Source organism: Pongo pygmaeus, chromosome 12 (assembly GCF_028885625.2).
Source record: "Pongo pygmaeus isolate AG05252 chromosome 12, NHGRI_mPonPyg2-v2.0_pri, whole genome shotgun sequence".
In the NCBI taxonomy this organism is placed as follows: Eukaryota; Metazoa; Chordata; class Mammalia; order Primates; family Hominidae; genus Pongo; species Pongo pygmaeus.
Genome location: NC_072385.2, coordinates 7,179,231 through 7,186,730, shown reverse-complemented (window position 1 = coordinate 7,186,730; position 7,500 = coordinate 7,179,231).

The window sequence follows — 7,500 nt, the reverse complement described above, 5'->3', positions numbered from 1 at the left end:
AAGGAGTCCACCTATGGGAGAGAGGACACGTCATTCTGAGCGTCAGGGCCGCAGCGAAAGGTGGCAGGGCCCACGCTTTGAAAGGCTGAAATCCCGGCGGCTCAGGCCTGTCGTCCCAGCACTTCGGGAGGCCCGGGAAGGCGGATCCTTTGAGGTCAGTGGTTCGATACCAGCGTGGCCAACACGGAGAAACCCCGCGTCTACAAAAAATAGAAATATCAGCCGGCCGTGGCGGTGCGCGCCTGTAATCCCAGCTACCGAAGAAGAATCACTGGAAGCCGGGAAGCAGAGGTTTCAGTGAGCCGAGAGAGCGCCACTGCACCGCAGCCTCGGTGACCGAGCGAGAGAGACTCAGTCCGAAAAAAAGAAAAGAAGAAAAAAAAAAAAAGAACAGGCCCAAATGCTGCACTGTCAGTGAACGTTAGTGTTTCGGGTGTTTCGTTTTATCTCTGTCTCTCTCTCTCTCTCTGTCTCTCTCTCTCTCTCTCTCTCTCTCTCTCTCTCTCTCAATCTCTCAATCTCTCTCTCTCTCTCTCTCTCTCTCTCTCTCCTCTCTCCTCTCTCCTCTCTCCTCCTCTCCTCCTCTCCTCCTCTCCTCCTCTCCCCTCTCCCCTCTAACTTTTATTTCTTGTTCGAAGACACATGTGCAAGAGTGTTATGTCATAGGTAAACTTAAACTTGTGACGGGGTGGGGGGGGGGGTTCAGTGTTCAGTGTGCAGATGATTTCATCACCCGGATACTCAGCGCCGTGTCCGGTAGTTTTCGTGTTTTGTTTTTTTCCCGAAGCTGTCTCTCCTTCCACCCCTCCTCCCTGAAGTAGGCTCCCGCGTCTCCGGTCCCCCTCGTTCTGCCCACGCAAGAACTCTCATCTATGAGTTCCCAGTTGTAGATGAGAACAGGTGGTATTTAGCCGACGGTTGTTTTCATCTTTGGTGGTGGTGGTGGTGAAATAGGCATGACACTAAATGGACCCTTAGGACGCTCCCCTCCGTCCCCACCCCGCACCCCCTCCCCCCCCACACCCCCTCATTCCCGCACCCCCTCCTCCAACGCAAGAAAGGAAGAAAGACAGAAATGAAAGTAAGAGGTGAGCCTGCAAGGTGGCGGAGGCTGGGGATCTCAAAGGGTGAGCAAGCGATGGGGGCCCGGGGATGTCTCAGCCGAGGTATCCAAAATAGGGGACCCACTTTCCAGCCCCAGCACACCCAGGAATCCTCAGCCGCAGCCAGCCTCTGGGTGGGGTTGCGCCTGTCAAAGCTTCTAAATGGAGAGAAGCCCAAGGCTATGGAAGGCATCAGCTCCAACTCCAGGAAGGGAAGAATAGGGCTCTGTGCATATGAATGGGGCTTCAGAAGGCGGTGCCGCGGCTTCCAAAGCGATGCGCCTCGCCTCTCCTCGCCCAGAGCAAGACTCCGTCTGAAAAGAAATACACAAATCAATACTAAAAGAATTCATCCATCCATAAATAAGAAAGAAAGAAAGAAAGAAAGAAAGAAAGAAAGAAAGAAAGAAAGAAAGAAAGAAAGAAAGGAAGAAAGAAAGGAAGAAAGAAAGAATGAAAGAAAGAAAGAAAGAAAGAAAGAAAGAAAGAAAGAAAGAAAGGAAAGAAAGAAAGAAAGAAAGAATCAGTCCAGCGGTCGTGGTCGTGAATCACTCCCCGGAGTCCAGGCGCAGTGGCTCACGCCCGTCATGCCAGCACTCTGAGACGCCGGGTCAGGAGGGTGGCAACAAAACGAGGAGACCCCGTCCGTGGAAAAACATTGAAAAATGAAGGCCGGGCGCGGTGGCTCACGCCCGTCATCCCAGCACTTCGGGAGGCCGGGAAGGGCGGATCGATCACCCGAGGTCGGGAGTTCGAGTCCAGCCCGAGCCACACGGAGAAGCCCCGCCTCCACTAAAAATACCACATCAGCCAGACGTGGCGGCGCCCGCCCGCCATCCCAGCTACTCGGGAGGCCGACGCGGGAGAATCGCTCGAACCCGGGAGGCAGAGGTTGCGGCGAGCCAAGATCGCGCCACCGCACCACAGTCTAGGCAACCAGAGCGAAATTCTGTCTCGGGGTGGGGGGGAAAAAAAAACGGTCCGGGGACAGTGGCGCGTGCCCGTGGTCCCGGGTACCGTACTCTGGAGGCTGAGGCGGAAGGATCGCTCGAGTGCAGGAACGTCCATGCTGCAGTGAGTGAGCTACGACAGCACCACTGCCGGGGTGACAGAGTGAGATGCCGTCTCTAAATCAAGCAGTCCATCAGATCACCGGGAGGCGCTCCCCGTGTCTCACTTTCAAAGGGTGTCTCTTTAGGCCAAGCACGCACGGTGCCTCACGCCAGTCATCCCAGCACTTTGGGAGGCCGAGGCGGGAGGAAAGAAGGAAGGGAGGAAGGGAGTAAGGGAGGAAAGAAGAAAGGCAGGAAGGCAGTAAGGCATGAAAGAAAGAGGGGAAGAAGGAAAGGAAAAAGAAGAAAGAAAGAAGAAAAGAGAAGAAAAAAGAAGAAAAGAGAAGGGAAGAAAAGAAAGGAAAATGGGGAGGGGGCCTATGTCCTCGACCGGTGACCGCCCAGGATACAGCGGGTCACGGCCGACCGACCGAAGCCTCAACCCGCGGGGCCTCAAGCGATCTTCTCCTCATCGCAGCCTCTCAGCCGCGACGACAGGCGGCCATCACCAGGCACAAGTCACCTTCTAATAACATTACGATTCTATCGAGACAGGGTCTCGCTGCGTCATCCAGGCCGGATCGCCGTGGCACGATCTCAGCTCATCACAACCTCGGCCTCCCCGGTCGGAGCCACTCGCCCGCCCCAGTCTCCCGAGCAGTCGTGATCCCAAGCCCAGGCCACCAGGCCCGGCTCACCGTTCTATTTTTCAGAGAGACGGGGTTTCGCCGCGTCGGCCAGCGCGGTCGGTCGGGAACTCCCGGCCTGAAGCGATCCAGCCGCCTCGGCCTCCCAAAGTGCCGGAGTGACAGGCATGAGCTACCGTGCCCGGCCCAGACCGTCTCGTTCATACATCATAGAGAAGGGGTTTCGTCAGCTGACGGGTGGAGGGCGGGGTGAGTTTCACTCAGCCTGCGTACCGGGGAAAGGGTAAGTGAGTGTGCTTTGTGAACTAGATACGGAAATCGTGTGTGTGTGTGTGACAGAGAGAGAGAGAGAGAGAGAGAGAGAGAGAGAGAGAGAGAGAGAGACCGACGAATCCCACCATGAGGACCCGGAAACGGTGTCCGATTTGGGTCCCCGTGTAGTCACCTGTCTGTGTGTAGGTGACTTGAGGATTCCACAAATGAAGGTCAGCAGTATCTATGGAGCTGTTTCTCCCTCTCATGCGTCTCATCCGTGTGGTGGAGAAAGGGGAGAAAAGTGGTCGTGACGGGAAGTCGTCTTCACGCCCGAGGAAGCCAAAGGCAGGCCGAGGGGAAGGAGGGCATCCCACGTGACAGCTCCACCCCCGCGCACCCTTTCCAACGCCGGGGCCGCCGGTCCACCCCGTACGACAACCCACCCCCAAGAACAGCACGGTCCGGAGCGGTCCAGTCTCATCCCATCCGGCCAACCCGGGGCATCCGGCGGAAGTGTTCGCCGGAGGGTCGGAAAGCAGCGTCCACGCGGTTCCCCCGGGGTCTCCCGGCAAAGGCCAGCCGGGGGAGGGTAGCGGGACGTGACGGGGGCTGGGGGCACGCGCCTCAGAGCTCCCCGGAAGGCGGCAGGTAGCCGGCGGGGGACGCCGAGCCAGAGACGTCCGGCGGGATCTAGATCCGGAAGCCGCGTCGGTCCTCTCCCACAGCTCTCCTACGGAAAATGCCACGGCGGCGGCGGGAGCCTCGGCCGGGGGAGAAGCGGGGACAAGGGGGAGAGGGAAGGAGGCCCTCGGGAGGATTCAGCCACGAAAACCCACTCAGCCAAGCTCCCTCCGTCTCTCGGGGTCCAAGGGACACCCCGGGAGACGGCAAGAGACACGTTCACTCCGTGCTTTTCACCTCCGTCTTTATTTTTTTCATCTTTTCCATTTTACAAGAGGTGCGCATCTCAACAACCAGATGGTGGGTGTGAGGGGAGAAGCGTCAAGGGCAGGAGTTGGAGACCAGCGTGAGCAACTGAGCAACACAAGTAGGAGAGCCCAGCTGAAAGAGATGAAAAAGGAGGAGGAGGAGGAGGACGAGGACGAGGACGAGGAGGACGAGGAGGACAGGGGGAGTGGGTGGGGGGAGGAGAAGGAAAGAAAAGAAAAGGAAAAAAGAAAAAGAAAAGCAACCACCAAGAAAGTTAAAATCGTCCAACGGTCGGAAGCTGAAGACCAGGCTGACCAAGACGGAGAAACCCCATCTGTACTAAAAATATAAAAGTCAGCCGGGCACGATGGCGCTTCACCGTCATTCCAGCTCCTCAGGAAGGCCAAGGCAGGAGGATCACTCGAACCCGGGAGGCGGAGGTCGCAGCGAGCCGAGATCACGCCATCGTAGTCCACCCTGGGCGACAAGAGTGAAACTCCGTCTGGAGGGGGAGGGGGAGGGGGAGGGGGAGGGGGAGGGGGAGGGGGAGGGGAGAGATCGGTGAGACGCGTCTCAAAATTTTATCTGTTCGCATTCCGCGTGCGTAAAATGGAAAGAACCAACCCACGAGAAATACGACCAGAGCGTACCGTGCCCACGCGTGTCATCCCAGCACTCCGGGAGGCCGACGTGGAAGGATGGCCGGAGCGTGGACGTTTGAGATCACCTCGATGTGTGAGACGACACCTGCAATAATAATAATCATAGAAGTTTAAAAAGCGATCACGTGTGCCCAGAGCGTGGACAACAAAGCGAGAGCACACCCGTACTAAAAAGAAGACGATTGACAGACAGACAGGCAAGCAGGCAGGCAGGCAGGCAGGCAGGCATGCAGGCAGGCAGGCAGGGAACTATAGAATGAGCCAGGTGCAGCGTCTCACGCCTGTCACAGCAGCAGCGCAGGCGGCCGAGGCAGGCAGGCGGATCGCTCGAGAACAGGAGTCCGAGACCAGCCCGGGCCACACGACAGAACCCCAGACCCCATCTCACTCACATCCACACATACACAGATACCTGCCTCCCTACCTACGGAAAACGTGAGACATGAGAAAGAACATAAAAGTCACCCGGTGTGGTGGTGCACACCCGTAGTCCCAGGGAACGGGGACGGGAGGGATGGGACGCGGGACGGCCAGTCTGTCGGACGGTCGGTCGAAATCGTCGAGGCTGGGGTGATCCCGGGCGACAGAGGCAGAGGAAGACCCCGCCGGGAAGGCAGGGAAGGAAGGAAACCAATGAAACAAGCAAGCAAACGATGAACATGACAATGACCTAGAATAACCCATGAGAATAAAGAAGCAAATAAGAGGGTACGAATAAAGCTAAAAGGTAAGGTAATGAAGATGACAATCCACCGTTTTCTCTCCAGCCCAGCCCAGCCCAGGTGGAGTGGAGGCGCGCGATCACAGCCCACGTTCGCCTCTGCCTCCCGGGCTTAAGAGATCCCTGTAGTCCCATCCCAGCTACTTGGGAGCCTGAGGTCACCAGAGCCCAGAGTGAGAAGATCAGGCAGGCCCCAAAAGAAAAGAAAATAAATACACGAACATTGTTAATCCATAATAAACGAAGGATATACATATACAGGTCTATGTAAATGACATGGGTTTTTACGTCATACACGTTCATCCATTAAAATTAACATCTATCCTATACACATGTATGAATGATGGAAATGTCTAGTTTTATCACTAGATATTTTCGTCGGTGTAGGTACGTGTCCGTGTGTCCATATCTACGTATCTATCTATCTAGATAGATATACGTATGCTCACACACAGCAGCGTGCAGAAAAGAAGATTGAAAACAAGAAGGAATCGGCCGGGCGCGGTGGCCGACACCCGTACTCCCGGCACGCTTTGGGAGGCCGAGGCGGGGGAGGGGGAGGGGTGGGGGGAATCGCTAGGTCAGGAGTTCGAGACCAGCCCGGCCAATATGGTGAAATTCCGTCTTCGCTCAAAATACAAAAACTGCTGTTCGCTTGAGAGCCCTGGAGGCAGCGGCGGCGCCGAGCCGAGGAGGCACCACCGCGCTCCAGCTCCAGCCTGGGCGACAGAGCGAGATTCCGTCTCCAGAAAGAAGGAAAGAATGGGGGCGGCGGGGGAAACACACACACACACACACACACACACACACACACACACACACACACACACACACACACACACACACGACCAAAAAAAAACAAGAGGGAGTATTACTGGCCGACGGCAACAGCGACTCCCTCCCTCTTAAAAGTCCCGCGGACGCAAACTCCAAATGGGGCAGAGAAAAATGTAGGAGAGGGAGTTCGGCGTGGTCCCAGCTCCACCGAAGGCCGAGGCCGGTGAAGGGCACCCGCGCGTGAACGGGGATCGGCGCCCTCGCAGCGATCCACCGCAGCCCGCTGGAGGGAACGGCCAGCGGCCGGCCTGCCGGTCGACCCGGGACACGGCGGGCCGCCTGCCGAGTCCGGGGCTCGCGGGCGGCCGCCGATCGACCCCGGAGGTCCGAAACAGGAGCGGCCGCCAGCCGAGGTCGCCCGTGTGTGGGGACGCCCCGGGCCTCGCCGCCGCCCGCTTCCCGCCACCCTCGGAGGAAAGAGGGGGAAGGACGCGCGAGGGCCGGGACCCCGGGTGGGCGAACCCCTGGCCCGGGCGGCCACCCCCGGGACGGGGGCCGGCGGGCCACGGACCCGGCTCGGCGCGGCCGCCTCCGCGGCTCCCACCCACGCTCCCCGAGCTCCGTCCCAGCCCGGAGCGGACGAGCCGCCCCGGCGGGGAACGGGGAGGAGGCGGGAGCCGAAGAAGCGGGGCGCGCCGACCGGGGACGCGCGCCCGCCCCCCCACAGCCCCGCCCCGCCCCGCCCCGCCCGTGGTCGGCGGGGAGGGAGTAAGACGAACGGACGGACGGACGGCGCCGGACGCGCACGCCCCGCCGGGCCCCGAGACCAGGCAGGCCCAAAAAGAAAAGAAAATAAACGAAAATCGTTAATAAATAATAAACAAACGAAAGAAGGAAGGAAGGAAGGAAGGAAGGAAGGAAATACATATACAGGTATATGTAAATGAAATGGGATTTTATGTCATACATGTTCATACATGAACATCTATAATATAAGCATGTCTTAATTATGGAAATATATAGTTTTATCAGTAGATATTTTTGTCGGTGTATGTATATATGTATGTATGTACATATCTGTCTCTATCTACATCTATAGGTATAGATATATCTCTCTCTATATATAGATATACCTATAGACACATATACGTATGTTCACACACCGCAGCGTGCAGAAAAGATTGAAAAAAAGAAGGAATCGGCCAGGCGCGGTGGCTGAGGCCCGTACTCCCGGCACGGTTTGGGAGGCCAAGGCGGTGGGGGGGGGGTGGTGGATCGCTAGGTCAGGAGTTCGAGACCAGCCAGGCCAATATGCTGAAATTCCGTCTTTGCTCAAAATACAAAAACTGCTGT